This window comes from Pseudophryne corroboree, chromosome 6 (genome assembly GCF_028390025.1).
Source record: "Pseudophryne corroboree isolate aPseCor3 chromosome 6, aPseCor3.hap2, whole genome shotgun sequence".
NCBI lineage: Eukaryota > Metazoa > Chordata > Amphibia > Anura > Myobatrachidae > Pseudophryne > Pseudophryne corroboree.
Window position 1 is genome coordinate 687,807,933 of NC_086449.1, and position 24,401 is coordinate 687,832,333.

Genomic DNA, 24,401 nt, shown 5'->3' on the forward strand with positions numbered 1-24,401 from the left:
GCTGCCTCAGTTGGATCTCTTTCACTTGACAGGGGGGTGCCCAAGCAGCGACCCTCCCCAGCTCTAGCCCAACTCCTACTTACCAGCCAGGTGAGATACTATGATCATGAAGGTGCTTCTCCCAGGGCAAGGCTCACCCATTGCACTCTGGGTGTGGTGCCCCTGCGATTTCCCTAAATGTGGGAAGCTTGACTGCATAATTTGTGTTTCCCCTGGTCGGCTCTCGCATAATTCAGATCTCTTTGTCTCAGGTCTCTCTCCAGCCTAGTTTGCTGTCTGTTTCCACTTCTTTTTTCATGAGCCCCTCCCTTTTATACCCTTGTGCACTATCCTGACTTCTCCTCCTGTCTGTTTACTTTGTGCCTTTCAATGCACAATGCAAACTACAGGTAGTGCTGCAGGGCCCACACCCTTTTACTTGCCGTACAGAGCAGCTCTGGAGCTGTTACAGTGCCCAGCTGCTGCAAGAAATCAGCTTGAATGCTTCAGGGGCTGGGGCATAGCCAACATGAGCCCCACACCGAAGGAGGGTGGAGGTGTTTAATGTGAACTAGGGGTCATCCAAGCGCCGCAAAAGGCCGCCATGCCCTGCACGCCCCTTTTCTCTTTTCATATGCAGACGAGGGTTGAAGCCAACTTTTACCCACTGCTTGGATGACATCACCGTATGCAAATCCATCTGCTGCAGGCCTTCCCCCAGGAATGCTTGCACTAGTTGTTGCATTTGGTTTGTTGTTTGGGGGTGCTTCAGTATTAGGCAGCCTTCTGCCCTCCCATGTTCATCTGAAAATATGTGTTCTCCCTGCAGTTGTTGTCCCCAGATGAGAGTTCCCTTGTGCTGCCTCAGTTGAATCTCCTTTACTTGACAGAGATGTGCCTGAGCAGCGGCCCTCCCCAGCCCTATCCCAAATCATACTTATTTTGCATAGGAGATACCATGGTCATGAAGATTTTTCTCCCAGGGTGAGGTTTATTCATTGCTTTCTGGGTATGCTGACCCCTGTGATTTCCCCAAATGTGGGAAACGCGACTGCTTTATTTGTTGGTAGTGGGGGACTGTGTTTGTGTTTTCCTCTGGTCAGCTCTGGTAAAAGTCAGATTTCTTTGTTTCAGATCTTCCTCTAGCCTTGTTCTTCTTTCGAGAGTTTCCTTGTGCTGCCTCAGTTGGATCTCCTTCACTTGACATTGGGGTGCCCGAGCAGCGACCCTCCCCAGCTCTAGCCCAACTCCTACTTACCTGCCAGGTGAGATACTATGATCATGAAGGAGCTTCTCCCAGGGCAAGGCTCACCCATTGCACTCTGGGTGTGCTGCCCCTGCGATTTCCTAAAATGTGGGAAACTTGACTGCATAATTTGTGTTTCCCCTGGTCAGGTCTCGTATAATTCAGATCTCTTTGTCTCAGGTCTCTCTCCAGCCTAGTTTGCTGTCTGTTTCAACTTCTCTTTTCTTGAGCCGCTCCCTTTTATACCCTTGTGCACTATCCTGACTTCTCCTCCTGTCTGCTTACTTTGTGCCTTCCAATGCACAATGCAAACTACAGGTAGTGCTGCAGGGCCCACACCCTTTTACTTGCCTTACAGAAAAGCTCTGGAGCTGTTACAGTGCCAAGCTGCTGCAAGAAATCAGCTTGAATGCTTCAGGGGATGGGGCATGGCCAACATGAGCCCCACACCGAAGGAGGGTGGGGGTGTTTAATGCGAACTAAGGGTCATCCAAGCGCCGCAAAAGGCCGCCATGCCCTGCATACCCCTTTTCTCTTTTCATATGCAGATGAGGGTTCCAGCCAACTTTGGCCCACTGCTTGGATGACATCACCATATGCAATTCCGTCTTCTGCAGAACTTCCCCCAGGAATGCTTGTACTAGTTGTTGCATTTGGTTTGTTGTTTGGGGGTGCTTCAGTATTAGGCAGCCTTCTGCCCTCCCATGTTCATCTGAAAATATGTGTTCTCCCTGCAGTTGTTGTCCCCAGATGAGAGTTCCCTTGTGCTGCCTCAGTTGAATCTCCTTTACTTGACAGAGATGTGCATGAGCAGCGGCCCTCCCCAGCCCTATCCCAAATCATACTTATTTTGCATAGGAGATACCATGGTCATGAAGATTGTTCTCCCAGGGTGATATTCATTCATTGCATTTTGGGTATGCTGACCCCTGTGATTTCCCCAAATGTGGGAAACTCGACTGCATTATTTGTGGTAGTGGGGGACTGTGTTTGTGCTTTCCTCTGGTCAGCTCTGGTAAAAGTCAGATTTCTTTGTCTCAGATTTTCCTCTAGCCTTGTTCTTCTTTCGAGAGTTCCCTTGTGCTGCCTCAGTTGGATCTCCTTCACTTTACAGGGGGGTACCCGAGCAGCGACCCTCCCCAACTCTCGCCCAACTCCTACTTACCTGCTAGGTGAGATACTATGATCATGAAGGTGCTTCTCCCAGGGCAAGGCTCACCCATTGCACTCTGGGTGTGCTGCTCCTGCGATTTCCCGAAATGTGGGAAACTTGACTGCATAATTTGTGTTTCCCCTGGTCGGCTCTCGTATAATTCAGATCTCTTTGTCTCAGGTCTCTCTCCAGCCTAGTTTGCTGTCTGTTTCCACTTCTCTTTTCTTGAGCCGCTCCCTTCTATGCCCTTGCGCACTATCCTGACTTCTCCTCCTTTCTGCTTACTTTGTGCCTTCCAACGCACAATGCGAACTACAGGTAGTGCTGCAGGGCCCACACCCTTTTACTTGCCTTACAGAGCAGCTCTGGAGCTGTTACAGTGCCCAGCTGCTGCAAGAAATCAGCTTGAATGCTTCAGGGGCTGGGGCATAGCCAACATGAGCCCCACACCGAAGGAGGGTGGAGGTGTTTAATGCAAACTAGGGGTCAGCCAAGTGCCGCAAAAGGCCACCATGCCCTGCACGCCCCTTTTCTCTTTTCTTATGCAGACGAGGGTTGAAGCCAACTTTGACCCACTGCTTGGATGACATCACCATATGCAAATCTATATGCTGCAGGCCTTCCCCCAGGAATGCTTGCACTAGTTGTTGCATTTGGTTTGTTGTTTGGGGGTGCTTCAGTATTAGGCAGCCTTCTGCCCTCCCATGTTCATCTGAAAATATGTGTTCTCCCTGCAGTTGTTGTCCCCAGATGAGAGTTCCCTTGTGCTGCCTCAGTTGAATCTCCTTTACTTGACAGAGATGTGCCTGAGCAGCGGCCCTCCCCAGCCATATCCCAAATCATACTTATTTTGCATAGGAGATACCATTGTTATGAAGATTGTTCTCCCAGGGTGCGGTTCATTCATTGCACTCTGGGTATGCTGACCCCTGTGATTTCCCCAAATGTGGGAAACTCGACTGCATTATTTGTGGTAGTGGTGGACTGTGTTTGTGCTTTCTTCTGGTCAGCTCTGGTAAAAGTCAGATTTCTTTGTCTCAGATCTTCCTCTAGCCTTGTTCTTCTTTCGAGAGTTCCTTTGTGCTGCCTCAGTTGGATCTCCTTCACTTGACAGGGGGGTGCCCGAGCAGCGACCCTCCCCAGCTCTAGCCCAACTCCTACTTACCTGCCAGGTGAGATACTATGATCATGAAGGTGCTTCTCCCAGGGCAAGGCTCACCCATTGCACTCTGGGTGTGCTGCTCCTACGATTTCCCCAAATGTGGGACACTTGACTGCATAATTTGTGTTTCCTCTGGTCGGCTCTCGTATAATTCAGATCTCTTTGTCTCAGGTCTCTCTCCAGCCTAGTTTGCTGTCTGTTTCCACTTCTTTTTTCTTGAGCCCCTCCCTTCTATACCCTTGTGCACTATCCTGACTTCTCCTCCCGTCTGCTTACGTTGTGCCTTCCAATGCACAATGCAAACTACAGGTAGTGCTGCAGGGCCCACACCCTTTTACTTGCCTTACAGAGCAGCTCTGGAGCTGTTACAGTGCCCAGCTGCTGCAAGAAATCAGCTTGAATGCTTCATGGGATGGGGCATGGCCAACATAAGCCCCACACCAAAGGAGGGTGGGGGTGTTTAATGCGATCTAGGGGTCATCCAAGCAGCGCAAAAGTCGCCATGCCCTGCACGCCCCTTTTCTCTTTTCATATGCAGATGAGGGTTGAAGCCAACTTTGACCCACTGCTTGGATAACATCACCATATGCAAATCCATCTGCTGCAGGCCTTCCCCCAGGAATGCTTGCACTAGTTGTTGCATTTGGTTTGTTGTTTGGGGGTGCTTCAGTATTAGGCAGCCTTCTGCCCTCCCATGTTCATCTGAAAATATGTGTTCTCCCTGCAGTTGTTGTCCCCAGATGAGAGTTCCCTTGTGCTGCCTCAGTTGAATTTCCTTTACTTGACAGAGATGTGCCTGAGCAGCGGCCCTCCCCAGCCCTATCCCAAATCATACTTATTTTGCATAGGAGACACCATGGTCATGAAGATTGTTCACCCAGGGTGAGGTTCATTCATTGCATTCTGGGTATGCTGACCCCTGTGATTTCCCCAAATGTGGGAAACTCGCCTGCATTATTTGTGGTAGTGGGGGACTGTGTTTGTGTTTTCCGCTGGTCAGCTCTTTTCATATGCAGATGAGGGTTCCAGCCAACTTTGGCCCACTGCTTGGATGACATCACCGTATGCAAATCCGTCTGCTGCAGACCTTCCCCCAGGAATGCTTGTACTAGTTGTTGCATATGGTTTGATATTTGATGGTGCTTCAGTATTAGGCAGCCTTCCGCCCTCCCATGTTCATCTGAAAAGATGTGGTCTCCCTGCAGTTGTTGTCCCCAGACGAGAGTTCCCTTGTGCTTCCTCAGTTGAATCTCCTTAACTTGACGGGGGAGGGGCTGCCCGAGCAGCCACCCTCCCCAGCCCTATCCCAACTCATACTTATTTTGCATATGAGATCTCTTGATCATGAAGATTGTTCTCACAGGGTGAGGTTCATCCATTATATTTTAAAATAGGAAGGTACAAATTACATATTTGAATTGCATCTATGTGCTGGATTCAAATGTCCCCTCCCCCCTTCCTTTCTCAATTGTGCCGTCAGCAGCTATTCTAAGGTTGCTGCCAATGGGTGTGACACATTAATTTCTTCTGTGGGGTACACTGGACTCCACAAGGATTCACATTGGGGTGTAGAGTAGGATCTTGATCTGAGGCACCAACCCGCTCAAAGCTTTTGACTGTTCCCAAGATGCTCAGCGCATCCTCCTCTATAACCCCGCTTCCATGAACAGGGAGCTAAGTTTGTAGTTGGTGCCTTTAGTAGCAGGCCACTTAACAGGGGCCTGCCTCAGGCAGCCTATTCTTAGCTATTAATTTTGACAAGAAAAGAAGAACTTGTTTTATGAGAATCTACAAGGGCTGCAGCAGGCTAGGTCTAATAGACATCTTTACTGCAGCTTCATCACTCCTAGCGGCGCTGTATACTCCCGTGCCCTGGTTGCTGGGTCACTGCAGCGGAGGCTCCGGTTTCTTCCTAAGGTCAGTCACACACACACCGCCCTTCCGGATCACGAGGCCGCTGATGAAGGGGAGCGTGGCCGTAGGGGGTGGACCGTGTGCGCACTGGTGTGGACACTGATTACTGGGCAGCCGCTCCACTAGCCACCAGGTACAGTTAAGGAGCACAGGTCTGGGGGTTTTTCTCCTATATTAACCCAATTTTGTACTGCCCGCAGCGCATTGTGATAGGTAATAGGGCCTGATTCAGGTTGGATTGCAATCACAATAAGCGATCCAACTGCAAAAATTGCTAAGAGCATACGCATGTGCCTGCATTTTCTGCGGCACCCCGCAGAGAATGCGATCGCCTCTGCCTGTCAATCGGGGCAGGGGGGGGGAGAGAGGGGTCAGCAACACTCCATTTCCAAGTCAGGGATGGAGCGGTGCGGGGGCAAGGCTTCAAAATGGGGTCTGCAATGGAAGAGACACAGGGGGCGTGGTCACAGTGGCTGTATGACATCACATTCAGCCGCTGTGATCACAAAAATGGTGGTGGCTTCCTGCGCGCACATACAGTCTGTACCAGCAGGAGGCTACACCATTTTTTATGATCACGCTGAACTGCAGTGCGACTGCAATTACAGCATGGTCAAGAAGGGAGGCGTCATGCTGGGTGGCCATTAGAGATGAGCGGGTTCGGTTCCTCGGAATCCGAACCCGCCCGAACTTCACCCTTTTTTGCACGGGTCCGAGCAGACTCGGATCCTCCCGCCTTGCTCGGTTAACCCGAGCGCGCCCGAACGTCATCATCCCGCTGTCGGATTCTCACGAGACTCGGATTCTATATAAGGAGCCGCGCGTTGCCGCCATTTTCACACGTGCATTGAGATTGATAGGGAGAGGACGTGGCTGGCGTCCTCTCCGTTTAGATTAGAAGATAGAGACGAGTGACATTTGATTTACTACTAATTTGGGGAGCAGTTGAACTTGTCAGGAGTACTCAGTAGTGCAGAGTTTTGCTGATAGTGACCACCAGTTTTATTATTTATAATCCGTTCTCTGCCTGAAAAAAAACGATACACATACCATATCTGTGCTCAGCCTCAGTGTGCTGCATGATATATCATCTATGTATATCTGACTGTGCTGAGTGCTCACTGCTCACACAGCTTAATTGTGGGGGAGACTGGGGAGCAGTTATAGCAGGAGTACAGTGCACACTTTTGCTGCCAGTGTGACCACCAGTATATTGTCTGCCTGAAAAAGTTAAACACTCCTGTGATGTTTTTTTTTTTATTCTATAAACGCATTCTGCTGACAGTGTCCAGCAGGTCCGTCATACATTATATTATATAAAGATTTACCTGCAGTAGTGTTATATTTTTTTTTTCATCTCTATCATCTTTATCATCTCTATATTAGCAGACGCAGTACGGTAGTCCACGGCTGTGGCTATCTCTGTGTCATCAGTGCTCATCCATAATTGTATACCTACCTACCTGTGGTGGGTTTTTTTTTTCTATCTTCTTCATACTAGTAGTTTAGGAGTCTGCTGACAGTGTCCACCAGGTCCATCATTATATTATATACCTACAGTAGTAATATATTTATTATATTATCTATACTAGCAGACGCAGTACGGTAGTCCACGGCTGTGGCTATCTCTGTGTCGTCAGTGCTCGTCCATAATTGTATACCTACCTGTGGTGGGTTTTTTTTTCTATCTTCTTCATACTAGTAGTTTAGGAGTCTGCTGACAGTGTCCACCAGGTCCGTAATTATATTATATACCTACAGTAGTAATATATTTAGTATATTATCTATACTAGCAGACGCAGTACGGTAGTCCACGGCTGTACCTACCTCTGTGTCGTCACTCGTCCATAATTGTATACCAACCTGTGGTGGGTTTTTTTTTTCTATCTTCTTCATACTAGTAGTTTAGGAGTCTGCTGACAGTGTCCACCAGGTCCGTCATTATATTATATACCTACAGTAGTAATATATTTAGTATATTATCTATGCTAGCAGACGCAGTACGGTAGGCCACGGCTGTGGCTATCTCTGTGTCGTCAGTGCTCGTCCATAATTGTATACCTACCTACCTGTGGTGGGGGTTTTTTTTCTATCTTCTTCATACTAGTAGTTTAGGAGTCTGCTGACAGTGTCCACCAGGTCCGTCATTATATTATATACCTACAGTAGTAATATATTTAGTATATTATCTATACTAGCAGACGCAGTACGGTAGTCCACGGCTGTACCTACCTCTGTGTCGTCACTCGTCCATAATTGTATACCTACCTGTGGTGGAGTTTTTTTTCTATCTTCTTCATACTAGTAGTTTAGCAGTCTGCTGACAGTGTCCACCAGGTCCGTCATTATATTATATATACCTACAGTAGTTATATATATTTTTTTTTATATCATTAATTATCATCTCTATACTAGCAGACTCAGTATGGTAGGCCACGGCTGTGGCTATCTCTGTGTCGTCAGTGATCGTCCATAATTGTATACCTACCTACCTGTGGTGGGGTTTTTTTTCTATCTTCTTCATACTAGTAGTTTAGCAGTCTGCTGACAGTGTCCACCAGGTCCGTCATTATATTATATATACCTACAGTAGTTATATATATATATTTTTTATATCATTAATTATCATCTCTATACTAGCAGACGCAGTACGGTAGTCCACGGCTGTAGCTACCTCTGTGTCGTCAGTCACTCGTCATCCATAAGTATACTAGTATCCATCCATCTCCATTGTTTACCTGAGGTGCCTTTTAGTTGTGCCTATTAAAATATGGAGAACAAAAATGTTGAGGTTCCAAAAATAGGGAAAGATCAAGATCCACTTCCACCTCGTGCTGAAGCTGCTGCCACTAGTCATGGCCGAGAAGATGAAATTCCATCAACGTCGTCTGCCAAGGCCGATGCCCAATGTCATAGTACAGAGCATGTAAAATCCAAAACACAAAAGATCAGTAAAAAAAGGACTCGAAAATCTAAATAAAAATCGTCGGAGGAGAAGCGTAAACTTGCCAATATGCCATTTACCACACGGAGTGGCAAGGAACGGCTGAGGCCCTGGCCTATGTTCATGGCTAGTGGTTCAGCTTCACATGAGGATGGAAGCACTCAGCCTCTCGCTAGAAAAATGAAAAGACTTAAGCTGGCAAAAGCACAGCAAAGAACTGTGCGTTCTTCAAAATCACAAATCCACAAGGAGAGTCCAATTGTGTCGGTTGCGATGCCTGACCTTCCCAACACTGGACGTGAAGAGCATGCACCTTCCACCATTTGCACACCCCCTGCAAGTGCTGGAAGGAGCACCCACAGTCCAGTTCCTGATAGTCAGATTGAAGATGTCAGTGTTGAAGTACACCAGGATGAGGAGGATATGGGTGTTGCTGGCGCTGGGGAGGAAATTGACAAGGAGGATTCTGATGGTGAGGTGGTTTGTTTAAGTCAGGCACCCGGGGAGACACCTGTTGTCCGTGGGAGGAATATGGCCATTGACATGCCTGGTGAAAATACCAAAAAAATCAGCTCTTCGGTGTGGAAGTATTTCAACAGAAATGCGAACAACAGGTGTCAAGCCGTGTGTTGCCTTTGTCAAGCTGTAATAAGTAGGGGTAAGGACGTTAACCACCTCGGGAACATCCTCCCTTATACGTCACCTGCAGCGCATTCATCATAAGTCAGTGACAAGTTCAAAAACTTTGGGCGACAGCGGAAGCAGTCCACTGACCAGTAAATCCCTTCCTCTTGTAACCAAGCTCACGCAAACCACCCCACCAACTCCCTCAGTGTCAATTTCCTCCTTCCCCAGGAATGCCAATAGTCCTGCAGGCCATGTCACTGGCAATTCTGACGAGTTCTCTCCTGCCTGGGATTCCTCCGATGCATCCTTGAGTGTAACGCCTACTGCTGCTGGCGCTGCTGTTGTTGCTGCTGGGAGTCGATGGTCATCCCAGATAACTGAGGCCTTGGCATCCTGGGCGGTGAGAAGCGTGGTTCCGGTATCCATCATTACTTCAGAGCCAACTATAGACTTGATTGAGGTACTGTGTCCCCGGTACCAAATACCATCTAGGTTCCATTTCTCTAGGCAGGCGATACCGAAAATGTACACAGACCTCAGAAAAAGACTCACCAGTGTCCTAAAAAATGCAGTTGTACCCAATGTCCACTTAACCACGGACATGTGGACAAGTGAGGCAGGGCAGACTCAGGACTATATGACTGTGACAGCCCACTGGGTAGATGTATTGACTCCCGCCGCAAGAACAGCAGCGGCGGCACCAGTAGCAGCATCTCGCAAACGCCAACTCTTTCCTAGGCAGGCTACGCTTTGTATCACCGCTTTCCAGAACACGCACACAGCTGAAAACCTCTTACGGCAACTGAGGAAGATCATCGCAGAATGGCTTACCCCAATTGGACTCTCCTGTGGATTTGTGGCATCGGACAACGCCAGCAATATTGTGCGTGCATTATATCTGGGCAAATTCCAGCACGTCCCATGTTTTGCACATACCTTGAATTTGGTGGTGCAGAATTATTTAAAAAACGACAGGGGCGTGCAAGAGATGCTGTCGGTGGCCAGAAGAATTACGGGACACTTTCTGCGTACAGGCACCACGTACAGAAGACTGGAGCAACACCAAAAACGCCTGAACCTGCCCTGCCATCATCTGAAGCAAGAAGTGGTAACGAGGTGGAATTCAACCCTCTATATGCTTCAGAGGATGGAGGAGCAGCAAAAGGCCATTCAAGCCTATACATCTGACCACGATATAGGAGGTGGAATGCACCTGTCTCAAGCGCAGTGGAGAATGATTTCAACGTTGTGCAAGGTTCTGAAACCTTTTGAACTTGCCACATGTGAAGTCAGTTCAGACACTGCCAGCCTGAGTCAGGTCATTCCCGTCATCAGGCTTTTGCAGAAGAAGCTGGAGACATTGAAGGAGGAGCTAAGACAGAGCGATTCCGCTAGGCATGTGGGACTTGTGGATGGAGCCCTTCATTCGCTTAACCAGGATTCACGGGTGGTCAATCTGTTGAAATCAGAGCACTACATTTTGGCCACCGTGCTCGATCCTAGATTTAAAACCTATGTTGTATCTCTCTTTCCGGCAGACACAAGTCTGCAGGGGTTCAAAGACCTGCTGGTGAGAAAATTATCAAGTCAAGTGGAACTTGATCGGTCAACAGCTCCTCCTTCACATTCTCCCGCAATTGGGGGTGCGAGGAAAAGGCTCAGAATTCCGAGCCCACCCGCTGGCGGTGATGCAGGGCAGTCTGGAGCGACTGCTGATGCTGACATCTGGTCCGGACTGAAGGACCTGCCAACGATTACGGACATGTCGTCTACTGTCACTGCATATGATTCTCTCACCATTGAAAGAATGGTGGAGGATTATATGAGTGACCGCATCCAAGTAGGCACGTCAGACAGTCCGTACGTATACTGGCAGGAAAAAGAGGCAATTTGGAGGCCCTTGCACAAACTGGCTTTATTCTACCTAAGTTGCCCTCCCACAAGTGTGTACTCCGAAAGAGTGTTTAGTGCCGCCGCTCACCTTGTCAGCAATCGGCGTACGAGGTTACTTCCAGAAAATGTGGAGAAGATGATGTTCATTAAAATGAATTATAATCAATTGCTCCGTGGAGACATTGACCAGCAGCAATTGCCTCCACAAAGTACACAGGGAGCTGAGATGGTGGATTCCAGTGGGGACGAATTGATAATCTGTGAGGAGGGGGATGTACACGGTGATGAATCGGAGGATGATGATGAGGTGGACATCTTGCCTCTGTAGAGCCAGTTTGTGCAAGGAGAGATTAATTGCTTCTTTTTTGGTGGGGGTCCAAACCAACCCGTCATTTCAGTCACAGTCGTGTGGCAGACCCTGTCACTGAAATGATGGGTTGGTTAAAGTGTGCATGTCCTGTTTATACAACATAAGGGTGGGTGGGAGGGCCCAAGGACAATTCCATCTTGCACCTCTTTTTTCTTTCATTTTTCTTTGCGTCATGTGCTGTTTGGGGAGTGTTTTTTGGAAGGGCCATCCTGCGTGACACTGCAGTGCCACTCCTAGATGGGCCAGGTGTTTGTGTCGGCCACTTGGGTCGCTGAGCTTAGTCACACAGCTACCTCATTGCGCCTCTTTTTTTCTTTGCGTCATGTGCTGTTTGGGGAGTGTTTTTTGGAAGGGCCATCCTGCGTGACACTGCAGTGACACTCCTAGATGGGCCAGGTGTTTGTGTCGGCCACTAGGGTCGCTGAGCTTAGTCACACAGCTACCTCATTGCGCCTCTTTTTTTCTTTGCGTCATGTGCTGTTTGGGGAGTGTTTTTTGGAAGGGCCATCCTGCGTGACACTGCAGTGCTACTCCTAGATGGGCCAGGTGTTTGTGTCGGCCACTTGGGTCGCTGAGCTTAGTCACACAGCTACCTCATTGCGCCTCTTTTTTTCTTTGCGTCATGTGCTGTTTGGGGAGTGTTTTTGGAAGGGCCATCCTGCGTGACACTGCAGTGCCACTCCTAGATGGGCCAGGTGTTTGTGTCGGCCACTTGGGTCGCTGAGCTTAGTCACACAGCTACCTCATTGCGCCTCTTTTTTTCTTTGCGTCATGTGCTGTTTGGGGAGTGTTTTTTGGAAGGGCCATCCTGCGTGACACTGCAGTGCCACTCCTAGATGGGCCAGGTGTTTGTGTCGGCCACTTGGGTCGCTGAGCTTAGTCATCCAGCGACCTCGGTGCAAATTTTAGGACTAAAAATAATATTGTGAGGTGTGAGGTGTTAAGAATAGACTGAAAATGAGTGGAAATTATGGTTATTGAGGTTAATAATACTTTGGGATCAAAATGACTCCCAAATTCTATGATTTAAGCTGTTTTTTAGGGTTTTTTGAAAAAAACACCCGAATCCAAAACACACCCGAATCCGACAAAAAAAATTCGGTGAGGTTTAGCCAAAACGCGTTCGAACCCAAAACACGGCCGCGGAACCGAACCCAAAACCAAAACACAAAACCCGAAAAATTTCCGGTGCACATCTCTAGTGGCCATGCCCTGTCACTGTGCAGGAGCCAGCACCGCTCACACACTAGTCCCCGGTGCAGCCCCCAACCCCCGGGACACCCGGAGCAACAAAATGTAGATTCAGGCCACGCCCCTACCTATGAAACCATGCCTCCTTTTTACCATTGCGCTGCTTATCTGCGCGCACTGCATTACAATCTCCCTCGCCACCTCTCTGGGTGTCACCAGTGAGATTGAAAATAAAAAAAATTGATGGGTATAAGGTAGAGAGGAGCGGGTTCGGTTCTCCGAGAACCGAATTCCCCACGAACTCCACGTGGTTTACACTGGTCCGAGGCAGGCTCGGTTGTTCCCGCCTGACTCGGAAAACCTGAACAAGGGAAAATGTCATCATCCCGCTGTCGGATTCTCGCGAGATTCGGATTCCATATAAAGAGCTGCGCGTTGCCGCCATTTTTACTCGTGCATTGAAGAGAGAGCGGAGAGGACGTGGCTATGTTCTCTCAGTGGAAATCTCAATATCAGTGCTCAGTATCAGTGGATACTTATTGCTGCTCAGTAATACTAGTAGTGTGTCTCTCCTGCTCAGTGTCAGTTCTCAGTAGTATCCTCATCAGTGCTCAGTATCACTGCTCATTGTCTTGTGCTGCATTGTTGTGCTCAGCATACTACAGTACATTACTAATAGTCCAGTGCTGCATCTTGCTGCTCAGTGTCAGTTCTAGTATCCTCATCAGTGCTCACTATCACTGCTCATTGCATTGTGGTATTCTGTATACTACAGTAACATAGTAATATAGTAACATATAGTAACATAGTTTTTGAGGTTGAATAGAGGCAAATTGCCCATCGTGTTCAACCTGTTTTAAGTTGTGATGATTCTACATACTTGCTGAATAATGTTTTATGACAAGTTAGCTACTACAACTCATGTTACCCCCGGATTAACCATGTTGATATTTTAAGTATTATAACCTTGGATAGCTTTTTCATTCAGAAATGTATCCATTCCTTTTTTAAATCCAATTACAGAGTCCGCCATTACCACCTTCCCTGGCAGGGAATTCCACATCCTGATTGCCCTAACAGTGAAGATCATAGTATCTCACCTGGCAGGTAAGTAGGAGTTGGGCCAGAGCTGTGGAGGATTGCTGCTCGGGCACCCCCTGTCAAGTGAAGGAGATCCAAATGAGGCAGCACAAGGGAACTCTCGAAAGAAGAACAAGGCTAGAGGAAGATCTGAGACAAAGAAATCTGATTTTTTACCAGAGCTGACCAGAGGAAAGCACAAACACAGTCCCCCACTACCACAAATAATGCAGTCGAGTTTCCCACATTTGGGGAAATCACAGGGGTCAGCATACCCAGAATGCAATGAATGAACCTCACCCTGGGAGAACAATCTTCATGACCATGGTATCGCCTATGCAAAATAAGTATGATTTGGGATAGGGCTGGGGAGGGCCGCTGCTCAGGCACATCTCTGTCAAGTATAGGAGATTCAACTGAGGCAGCACAAGGGAACTCTCATCTGGGGACAACAACTGCAGGGAGAACACATATTTTCAGATGAACATGGGAGGGCAGAAGGCTGCCTAATACTGAAGCACCCCAAACAACAAACCAAATGCAACAACTAGTACAAGCATTCCTGGGGGAAGTTCTGCAGAAGACGGATTTGCATACGGTGATGTCATCCAAGCAGTGGGCCAAAGTTGGCTGGAACCCTCATCTGCATATGAAAAGAGAAAAGGGGTATGCAGGGCATGGCGGCCTTTTGCGGCGCTTGGATGACCCTTAGTTCGCATTAAACACACCCACCCTCCTACGGTGTGGGGCTCATGTTGACAATGCCCCAGCCCCTGAAGCATTCAAGCTGATTTCTTACAGCAGCTTGGCACTGTAACAGCTCCAGAGCTGCTCTGTAAGGCAAGTAAAAGGGTGTGTAGTTTGCATTGTGCATTGGAAGGCACAAAGTAAGCAGACAGGAGGAGAAGTCAGGATAGTACACAAGGGTATAAAAGGGAGGGGCTCAAGAAAAAAGAAGTGGAAACAGACAGCAAACTAGGCTGGAGAGAGACCTGAGACAAAGAGATCTGAATTATACGAGAGCCGACCAGGGGAAACACAAATTATGCAGTCAAGTTTCCCACATTTGGGGAAATCGCAGGGGCCGCACACCCAGAGTGCAATGGGTGAGCCTTGCCCTGGGAGAAGCACCTTCATGATCATAGTAACTCACCTGGCAGGTAAGTAGGAGTTGGGCTTGAGCTGGGGAGGGTCGCTGCTCGGGCACCCCCCTGTCAAGTGAAGGAGATCCAACTGAGGCAGCACAAGGGAACTCTTGAAAGAAGAACAAGGCTAGAGGAAGATCTGAAACAAAGAAATCTGACTTTTACCAGAGCTGACCAGAGGAAAACACAAACACAGTCCCCCACTACCACAAATAATGCAGTCGAGTTACCCACATTTGGGGAAATCACAGGGGTCAGCATACCCAGAATGCAATGAATGAACCTCACCCTGGGAGAATAATCTTCATGACCATGGTATCTCCTATGCAAAATAAGTATGATTTGGGATAGGGCTGGGGAGGGCCGCTGCTCAGGCACATCTCTGTCAAGTAAAGGAGATTCAACTGAGGCAGCACAAGGGAACTCTCATCTGGGGACAACAACTGCAGGGAGAACACATATTTTCAGATGAACATGGGAGGGCAGAAGGCTACCTAATACTGAAGCACCCCCAAACAACAAACCAAATGCAACAACTAGTGCAAGCATTCCTGGGGGAAGGCCTGCCGCAGATGGATTTGCATATGGTGATGTCATCCAAGCAGTGGGTCAAAGTTGGCTTCAACCCTCGTCTGCATATGAAAAGAGAAAAGGGGCGTGCAGGGCATGGAGGCCTTTTGCGGCGCTTGGATGACCCTTAGTTTGCATTAAACACCCCCACCCTCCTTCGGTGTTGGTCTCATGTTGGCCATGCCCCAGCCCCTGAAGCATTCAAGCTGATTTCTTGCAGCAGCTTGGCACTGTAACAGCTCCAGAGCTGCTCTGTAAGGCAAGTAAAAGGGTGTGGGCCCTGCAGCACTACCTGTAGTTTGCATTGTGCATTGGAAGGCACAAAGTAAGCAGAGAGGAGGAGAAGTCAGGATAGTGCACAAGGGTATAAAAGGGAGGGGCTCAAGAAAAAAGAAGTGGAAACAGACAGCAAACTAGGCTGTAGAGAGACCTGAGACAAAGAGATCTGAATTATACGAGAGCCGACCAGGGGAAACACAAATTCTGCAGTCAAGTTTCCCACATTTGGGGAAATCGCAGGGGCAGCACACCCAGAGTGCAATGGGTGAGCCTTGCCCTGGGAAAAGCACCTTCATGATCATAGTATCTCACCTGGCAGGTAAGTAGGAGTTGGGCTAGAGCTGGGGAGGGTCGCTGCTCGGGCACATCCCTGTCAAGTGAAGGAGATCCAACTGAGGCAGCACAAGGGAACTCTCGAAAGAAGAACAAGGCTAGAGGAAGATCTGAGACAAAGAAATCTGACTTTTACCAGAGCTGACCAGAGGAAAACACAAACACAGTCCCCCACTACAACAAATAATGCAGTCGAGTTTCCCACATTTGGGGAAATCACAGGGGTCAGCATACCCAGAATGCAATGAATGAACCTCACCCTGGGAGAACAATCTTCATGACCATGGTATCTCCTATGCAAAATAAGTATGATTTGGGATAGGGCTGGGGAGGGCCGCTGCTCAGGCACATCTCTGTCAAGTAAAGGAGATTCAACTGAGGCAGCACAAGGGAACTCTCATCTGGGGACAACAACTGCAGGGAGAACACATATTTTCAGATGAACATGGGAGGGCAGAAGGCTGCCTAATACTGAAGCACCCCCAAACAACAAACCAAATGCAACAACTAGTGCAAGCATTCCTGGGGGAAGGCCTGCAGCAGATGGATTTGCATATGGTGATGTCATCCAAGCAGTGGGTCAAAGTTGGCTTCAACCCTCATCTGCATATGAAAAGAGAAAAGGGGCGTGCAGGGCATGGCGGCCTTTTGCGGCGCTTGGATGACCCCTAGTTCGCATTAAACACCTCCACCCTCCTTCGGTGTGGGGCTCATGTTGGCTATGCCCCAGGCCCTGAAGCATACAAGCTGATTTCTTGCAGCAGCTGGGCACTGTAACAGCTCTAGAGCTGCTCTGTACGGCAAGTAAAAGGGTGTGGGCCCTGCAGTACTACCTGTAGTTTGCATTATGCATTGGAAGGCACAAAGTAAGCAGACGGGAGAAGTCAGGATAGTGCCCAATGGCATAGAAGGGAGCAGCTCAAGAAAAGAGAAGTGGAAACAGACAGAAAACTAGGCTGGAGAGAGACCTGAGACAAAGAGATCTGAATTATACGAGAGCCGACCAGGGGAAACACAAATTATGCAGTCAAGTTTCCCACATTTGGGGAAATCGCAGGAGCAGCACACCCAGAGTGCAATGGGTGAGCCTTGCCCTGGGAGAAGCACCTTCATGATCATAGTATCTCACCTGGCAGGTAAGTAGGATTTGGGCTAGAGCTGGGGAGGGTCGCTGCTCGGGTACCCCCCTGTCAAGTGAAGGAGATCCAACTGAGGCAGCACAAGGGAACTCTCGAAAGAAGAACAAGGCTAGAGGAAGATCCGAGACAAAGAAATCTGACTTTTACCAGAGCTGACCAGAGGAAAGCACAAACACAGTCCCCCACTACCACAAATAATGCAGTCGAGTTTCCCACATTTGGGGAAATCACAGGGGTCAGCATACCCAGAATGCAATGAATGAACCTCACCCTGGGAAAACAATCTTCATGACCATGGTATCGCCTATGCAAAATAAGTATGATTTGGGATAGGGCTGGGGAGGGCCGCTGCTCAGGCACATCTCTGTCAAGTAAAGGAGATTCAACTGAGGCAGCACAAGGGAACTCTCATCTGGGGACAACAACTGCAGGGAGAACACATATATTCAGATGAACATGGGAGGGCAGAAGGCTGCCTAATACTGAAGCACCCCCAAACAACAAACCAAATGCAACAACTAGTGCAAGCATTCCTGGGGGAAGGCCTGCAGCAGATGGATTTGCATATGGTGATGTCATCCAAGCAGTGGGTCAAAGTTGGCTTCAACCCTCGTCTGCATGTGAAAAGAGAAAAGGGGCGTGCAGGGCATGGCGGCCTTTTGCGGCGCTTGGATGACCCCTAGTTCGCATTAAACACCTCCACCCTCCTTCGGTGTAGGGCTCATGTTGGCTATGCCTCAGCCCCTGAAGCATTCAAGCTGATTTCTTGCAGTAGCTGGGCTCTGTAACAGCTCCAGAGCTGCTCTGTACGGCAAGTAAAAGGGTGTGGGCCCTGCAGCACTACCTGTAGTTTGCATTGTGCATTGGAAGGCACAAAGTAAGCAGACGGGAGAAGTAAGGATAGTGCGCAAGGGCATAGAAGGGAGCGGCTCAAGAAAAGAGAAGTGGAAACAGACAGCAAACTAGGCTGGAGAGAGACCTGAGACAAAGAGATCTGAATTATACGAGAGCCGACCAGGGGAAACACAAATTATGCAGTCAAGTTTCCCACATTTGGGGAAATCGCAGGAGCAGCACACCCAGAGTGCAATGGGTGAGCCTTGCCCTGGGAGAAGCACCTTCATGATCATAGTATCTCACCTGGCAGGTAAGTAGGAGTTGGGCTAGAGCTGGGGAGGGTCGCTGCTCGGGTACCCCCCTGTCAAGTGAAGGAGATCCAACTGAGGCAGCACAAGGGAACTCTCGAAAGAAGAACAAGGCTAGAGGAAGATCTGAGACAAAGAAATCTGACTTTTACCAGAGCTGACCAGAGGAAAGCACAAACACAGTCCCCCACTACCACAAATAATGCAGTCGAGTTTCCCACATTTGGGGAAATCACAGGGGTCAGCATACCCAGAATGCAATGAATGAACCTCACCCTGGGAGAACAATCTTCATGACCATGGTATCTCCTATGCAAAATAAGTATGATTTGGGATAGGGCTGGGGAGGGCCGCTGCTCAGGCACATCTCTGTCAAGTAAAGTAGAGATGGTCTGCCAGATTACATAATGCATACCAGAGCCATAACTAGACTTTTTGGTGCCCTGTGACAGAGAATTATATGCCCCCCCCCCTCCCCATTTTTGCAATATGGACAAAAGGTGCATGCCTTGTGGGGAAGGGGCATAACAAGATTGGTCTCAGAGAAAGCACATGAGATATGAAGATATATCTAGTATACTTGACACTCAATGGTTTGTGGTATTGCCGGGGTGCCCTCCTTAAATGCATATACAGTCACACATGGCATGTTTGTGCAAATGGCATATCAGCAGTCAGCACTAACTGGTGACATGCCATTTGTACAAGTAAGCCATGTGTGACTAATATATAAACATGCTTTATTAAATAACACCTCAAACTATCATACCCAGGATTCAAACCTATAACCTGTTGAATTCTAATCAAATACCCTACCCATTGAGCTACTTGATCCTGCATCTTTTCTAACCTCCAAAAACAGATTCAGTTGCATTTTCCAGCGTGTTTTGTTTGCGCCTTTGCAAATGTCTTACATCGACAAACTTATTTAGTACTATTTTGCAAATAGGGTTACATTGTCGCAACATTGTGTTCCCTAATTGCTTGATTTTTTAAATGCAACAATTGATAAAGACACCTGATAATTGCTCTGTGGAGTCTTATTTTGTGTTTTGTGTTTAGTCTTTAGATCTGAATTTGAATGTACTTGTGAACTAACTTAATTTCCTACTTCTAAATTCATTCCTAAATTCACTACTTACATGAATCCTGTAGTTGGGCATTTTGGGACTTCGATTGTGGGCATTGTTTTGTGTCCAGACCAGCGGCAGGTGGTGTGCATTTGCTGGAAAGGCATCGAAGACCTCCGATATGCTGCATCTCCTGATGTGTGTCTCCCTCAAGTGGCTGTCAGCAAATGCCTGCTAGACACCCCATTCCAAGCTGATTGTGACATCATGGAACATGCATCATAGAACAGGCATGCTAAAACATGGGTCTTCAACCTGCGACCCTCCAGCTGCTGTGGAACTACACATCCCAGCATGCCCTGCCTCAGTTTTAGCATACCTTAATAGCAAAACTGTGGCAGGGCATGCTGGGATGTGTAGTTTCACAGCAGCTGGAGGGCCACAGGATGAAGACCCATGTGCTAGAGCCAAGCCGCAGGTACATTGAATGCTAGCAAGCTGAATATTTAAATCCTTTTTGTTCCGCAGCATTCCAATGCGGAAGATTCCATGGAACCAGAGATCCTTCCATTGAGAAGGACATGCTGCCTGGATGACTACACTGTGCAAATTAAATCACGGAGCCAGTTGGCTTGTGGGTGGCTCTGGTGACTGGGTGGTTGGGTGGGTGGTGTGTCGGAAGTGGAGCGCATGCAAATGATTGTGTATCATCTAGCTAGTGAGAGAGAAAACTCATGCAGGAGTGTGCCTGCTTGTCAGTGGGTTATGCACCTTGCCAGACGTTAAATCTACATAGAGCAGCTGGAGGGGACAAGAGCAGGTTTGCAAAATATAGATAGAAGAGCATATATGCTGGCGCATTCTCCATGATTGTGTCAGCTTATGTTTTGGTGCACTGCACTTTCCTCCACTAAGTTTTAGCCATTTTTGTTAAGCTCAAGTGTAGTTGCTTCTCGGCCTTTTGGCTGTGATCTTGTATCGTGGTTGAAGGGTCTGCTGGAGGGAGGGATTGTTTTCTTCATTGGCGAAAGACCAAAGATATTCCAGGATGGAAGGCTTGTGAACACTATCTGTTTTTCAGTTGTGGAAGAGCACAGAGGTCGGATTGGACTACATTCTATAGTAAAGGATATCTTTCTATTTATTGACCCTCCCCTTATATGTGTCTGTGTTACAATAAAGCTTCGGTTTTGTGAATCCCTCACCCTCTTACACTCCACACCCATAGCCTTATTAACTGTTGTATTATTGTATAGTTTAAATGTATAGTGCAGTTCATGATTTATAGTGTAGGCTGGCCTGTGCTGTAGTTCTTGAACTGTACTATACCGTCAGCATTTGTATTGTGTTTTGGCTGTGCTGCAACACTGTAATTATGTGTGCAATGTTTATGTATGTTTTTTTTTATGTCAATAAAGACTGCTTTTTCAAGCCAATATCTGAAAACAATCAATGTTTATCTTTGATGGCAATAAAAGTGGTATGATATTTGATGCTTTTGAAATCCAATATCTGATATGTCCCCTATCTGGGAACCATATATTAAATGGCTTTTCAGAAAAGGGAGATGGGAGAAGAGCTTTCTGTACTTGTAGGACCGATGCACATAAAGAAGCAAAAAAACATACATAAACATTACACACATAAGTACCGCGTTGCGGCACAGCCAAAACACAATAGAAATGCTGACGGTATAGTACAGTTCAAGAACTACAGCACAGGCCAGCCTACACTATAAATCATGAACTGCACTATACATTTAAACTGTACAATAATACAACAGTTAATAAGGCTATGGGTGTGGAGTGTAAGAGGGTGAGGGAATCACAAGCCCGAAGCTTTATTGAAAGACTGACACATATAAGGGGAGGATTAATAAATAGAAAGACATCCTTTACTATAGAATGTAGTCCAATCCGGTCTTTCAACTCTTCCACAATTGAAAAACGGATAGTGTTCCCAAGCCTTCCATCCTGGAATATCTTTGGTCTTTCGCCAATGAAGAAAGCAATCCCTCCCTCCAGCAGACCCTTCAACCACAATACAAGATCACAGCCAAAAGGCCGAGAAGCAACTACACTTGAGCTTAACAAAAATGGCTAAAACTTAGTGGAGGAAAGTGCAGTGCACCAAAACATAAGCTGACACAATCATGGAGAATGCGCCAGCATATATGCTCTTCTATCTATATTTTGCAAACCTGCTCTTGTCCCCTCCAGCTGCTCTATGTAGATTTAACGTCTGGCAAGGTGCATAACCCACTGACAAGCAGGCACACTCCTGCATGAGTTTTCACTCTCACTAGCTGGATGATACACAATCATTTGCATGTGCTCCACCTCCGACACACCACCCACCCAACCACCCAGTCACCAGAGCCACCCACAAACCAACTGGCTCCGTGATTTAATTTGCACAGTGTAGTCATCCAGGCAGCATGTCCTTCTCAATGGAAGGATCTCTGGTTCCATGGAATCTTCCGCATTGGAATGCTGCGGAACAAAAAGGATTTAAATATTCAGCTTGCTAGCATTCAATGTACCTGCGGCTTGGCTCTAGCACATGGGTCTTCATCCTGTGGCCCTCCAGCTGCTGTGAAACTACACATCCCAGCATGCCCTGCCACAGTTTTGCTATTAAGGTATGCTAAAACTGAGGCAGGGCATGCTGGGATGTGTAGTTCCACAGCAGCTGGAGGGTCGCAGGTTGAAGACCCATGTTTTAGCATGCCTGTTCTATGATGCATGTTCCGTGATGTCACAATCAGCTTGGAATGGGGTGTCTAGCAGGCATTTGCTGACAGCCACTTGAGGGAGACACACATCAGGAGATGCAGCATATCGGAGGTCTTCGATGCCTTTCCAGCAAATGCACACCACCTGCTGCTGGTCTGGACACAAAACAATGCCCACAATCGAAGTCCCAAAATGCCCAACTACAGGATTCATGTAAGTAGTGAATTTAGGAATGAATTTAGAAGTAGGAAATTAAGTTAGTTCACAAGTACATTCAAATTCAGATCTAAAGTCTAGGTAGGCCTCACGTCCTGGCAGCCGCCAGCATTTAAAAATGCCTTGATTAGAGGTACGGAATTAAATGTAGATAAGAAGTAGACACAAAATAAGACTCCGCAGAGCAGTTATCAGGTGTTTTTATCAATTGTTGCATTTAAAAAATCAAGCAATTAGGGAACACAATGTTGCAACAATGTAACCCTATTTGCAAAATAGTACTAAATAAGTTTGTCGATGTAAGACATTTGCAAAGGCGCATCCAAAACACGCTGGAAAATGCAACTGAATCTGTTTTTGGAGGCTAGAATAGGAAATGTGCATCGGTCCTACAAGTACTGAAAGCTCTTCTCCCATCTCCCTTTTCTGAAAAGCCATTTAATATATGGTTCCCAGATAGGGGACATATCAGATATTGCCTTTCAAAAGCAGCAAATATCATACCACTTCTATTGCCATCAAAGATAAACATTGATTGTTTTCAGATATTGGATTGAAAAAGCAGTCTTTATTGACATAAAGAAGCAAAAAAACATACATAAACATTACACACATAAGTACTGTGTTGCAGCACAGCCAAAACACAATACAAATGCTGTCGGTATAGTACAGTTCAAGAACTACAGCACAGGCCAGCCTACACTATAAATCATGAACTGCACTATACATTTAAACAATACAATAGTTAATAAGGCTATGGGTGTGGAGTGTAAGAGGGTGACGGAATCACAAGCCCAAAGCTTTATTGAAAGACAGACACATATAAAGGGAGGATTAATAAATACAAAGATACCCTTTACTATAGAATGTAGTCCAATCCGGTCTTTCAACTCTTCCACAACTGAAAAACGGATAGTGTTCCCAAGCCTTCCATCCTGGAATATCTTCAGTCTTTCGCCAATGAAGAAAACAATCCCTCCAGCAGACTCTTCAACCACGATACAATATCACAGCCAAAAGAGCGAGAAGCAACTACACTTGCGTTTAAACAAAATGGCTAAAACTTAGTGGAGGAAAGTGCAGTGCACCAAAACATAAGCTGACACAATCATGGAGAATGCGCCAGCATATATGCTCTTCTGTCTATATTTTCCAAACCTGCTCTTGTCCCCTCCAGTTGCTCCATGTAGATTTGACGTCTGGCAAGGTGCATAACTCACTGACAAGCAGGCACACTCCTGCATGAGTTTTCTCTCTCACTAGCTGGATGATACACATTCATTTGCATGTGCTCCACCTCCGACACACCGCCCACCCAACCACCCAGTCACCAGAGCCACCCACAAGCCAACTGGCTCCGTGATTTAATTTGCACAGTGTAGTCATCCAGGCAGCATGTCCTTCTCAATGGAATAATCTCTGGTTCCATGGAATCTTCCGCATTGGAATGCTGCGGAACAAAAAGGATTTAAACATTCAGCTTGCTAGCATTCAATGTACCTGCGGTTTGGTTCTAGCACATGGGTCTTCATCCTGTGGCCCTCCAGCTGCTGTGAAACTACACATCCCAGCATGCCCTGCCACAGTTTTGCTATTAAGGTATGCTAAAACTGAGGCAGGGCATGCTGGGATATGTAATTCCACAGCAGCTGGAGGGTCGCAGGTTGAAGACCCATGTTCTAGCATGCCTGTTCTATGATGCATGTTCCGTGATGTCACAATCAGCTTGGAATGGGGTGTCTAGCATGCATTTGCTGACAGCCACTTGAGGGAGACACACATCAGGAGATGCAGCATATCGGAGGTCTTCGATGTCTTTCCAGCAAATGCACACCACCAGCTGCTGGTCTGGACACAAAACAATGCCCACAATTGAAGGCTCAAAATGCCCAACTACAGGAATAATGTAAGTAGTGAATTTAGGAATGAATTTAGAAGTAGGAAATTAAGTTAGTTCACAAGTACATTCAAATTCAGATCTAAAGACTAGGTAGGCCTCACGTCCTGGCAGCGCCCAGCATTTAAAAATGCCTTGATTATAGGTAGGGAATTAAATGTAGATAAGAAGTAGACACAAAAGAAGACTCCACAGAGCAATTATCAGGTGTCTTTATCAATTTTTGCATTTAAAAAATCAAGCAATTAGGGAACACAATGTTGCGACAATGTAACCCTATTTGCAAAATAGTACTAAATAAGTTTGTCGATGT

At 47.2% G+C, this 24,401-nt stretch overlaps 17 non-coding genes across 17 annotated transcripts; 8 read left to right on the forward strand and 9 right to left on the reverse strand.

The window, feature by feature from the left end:
- Positions 1–75: 75 nt before the first annotated feature.
- Positions 76–238, forward strand: LOC134938140 (U1 spliceosomal RNA). Its single transcript, XR_010180773.1, has one exon. It is a non-coding gene; the product is annotated as a U1 spliceosomal RNA (small nuclear RNA).
- A 674-nt stretch (positions 239–912) lies between these two features.
- LOC134938035 (U1 spliceosomal RNA) lies at positions 913–1,077 on the forward strand. Its single transcript, XR_010180702.1, has one exon. It is a non-coding gene; the product is annotated as a U1 spliceosomal RNA (small nuclear RNA).
- Positions 1,078–1,229: 152 nt separating this feature from the next.
- Positions 1,230–1,392, forward strand: LOC134938135 (U1 spliceosomal RNA). The gene has a single exon (XR_010180770.1). It is a non-coding gene; the product is annotated as a U1 spliceosomal RNA (small nuclear RNA).
- A 674-nt stretch (positions 1,393–2,066) lies between these two features.
- On the forward strand, positions 2,067–2,230 carry LOC134937985 (U1 spliceosomal RNA). Its single transcript, XR_010180661.1, has one exon. It is a non-coding gene; the product is annotated as a U1 spliceosomal RNA (small nuclear RNA).
- Positions 2,231–2,382: 152 nt separating this feature from the next.
- Positions 2,383–2,545, forward strand: LOC134938120 (U1 spliceosomal RNA). Its single transcript, XR_010180761.1, has one exon. It is a non-coding gene; the product is annotated as a U1 spliceosomal RNA (small nuclear RNA).
- Positions 2,546–3,219: 674 nt separating this feature from the next.
- LOC134938008 (U1 spliceosomal RNA) lies at positions 3,220–3,383 on the forward strand. The gene has a single exon (XR_010180681.1). It is a non-coding gene; the product is annotated as a U1 spliceosomal RNA (small nuclear RNA).
- Positions 3,384–3,535: 152 nt separating this feature from the next.
- On the forward strand, positions 3,536–3,698 carry LOC134938053 (U1 spliceosomal RNA). The gene has a single exon (XR_010180717.1). It is a non-coding gene; the product is annotated as a U1 spliceosomal RNA (small nuclear RNA).
- Positions 3,699–4,371: 673 nt separating this feature from the next.
- On the forward strand, positions 4,372–4,535 carry LOC134938013 (U1 spliceosomal RNA). Its single transcript, XR_010180686.1, has one exon. It is a non-coding gene; the product is annotated as a U1 spliceosomal RNA (small nuclear RNA).
- A 9,211-nt stretch (positions 4,536–13,746) lies between these two features.
- Positions 13,747–13,910, reverse strand: LOC134937965 (U1 spliceosomal RNA). Its single transcript, XR_010180645.1, has one exon. It is a non-coding gene; the product is annotated as a U1 spliceosomal RNA (small nuclear RNA).
- Positions 13,911–14,564: 654 nt separating this feature from the next.
- On the reverse strand, positions 14,565–14,727 carry LOC134938112 (U1 spliceosomal RNA). The gene has a single exon (XR_010180755.1). It is a non-coding gene; the product is annotated as a U1 spliceosomal RNA (small nuclear RNA).
- A 152-nt stretch (positions 14,728–14,879) lies between these two features.
- LOC134937998 (U1 spliceosomal RNA) lies at positions 14,880–15,043 on the reverse strand. Its single transcript, XR_010180673.1, has one exon. It is a non-coding gene; the product is annotated as a U1 spliceosomal RNA (small nuclear RNA).
- A 674-nt stretch (positions 15,044–15,717) lies between these two features.
- Positions 15,718–15,880, reverse strand: LOC134938104 (U1 spliceosomal RNA). The gene has a single exon (XR_010180752.1). It is a non-coding gene; the product is annotated as a U1 spliceosomal RNA (small nuclear RNA).
- A 152-nt stretch (positions 15,881–16,032) lies between these two features.
- LOC134937978 (U1 spliceosomal RNA) lies at positions 16,033–16,196 on the reverse strand. Its single transcript, XR_010180656.1, has one exon. It is a non-coding gene; the product is annotated as a U1 spliceosomal RNA (small nuclear RNA).
- Positions 16,197–16,867: 671 nt separating this feature from the next.
- On the reverse strand, positions 16,868–17,030 carry LOC134938051 (U1 spliceosomal RNA). The gene has a single exon (XR_010180715.1). It is a non-coding gene; the product is annotated as a U1 spliceosomal RNA (small nuclear RNA).
- Positions 17,031–17,182: 152 nt separating this feature from the next.
- LOC134937977 (U1 spliceosomal RNA) lies at positions 17,183–17,346 on the reverse strand. The gene has a single exon (XR_010180655.1). It is a non-coding gene; the product is annotated as a U1 spliceosomal RNA (small nuclear RNA).
- Positions 17,347–18,017: 671 nt separating this feature from the next.
- Positions 18,018–18,180, reverse strand: LOC134938052 (U1 spliceosomal RNA). Its single transcript, XR_010180716.1, has one exon. It is a non-coding gene; the product is annotated as a U1 spliceosomal RNA (small nuclear RNA).
- Positions 18,181–18,332: 152 nt separating this feature from the next.
- On the reverse strand, positions 18,333–18,496 carry LOC134937930 (U1 spliceosomal RNA). The gene has a single exon (XR_010180615.1). It is a non-coding gene; the product is annotated as a U1 spliceosomal RNA (small nuclear RNA).
- Positions 18,497–24,401: the final 5,905 nt, after the last annotated feature.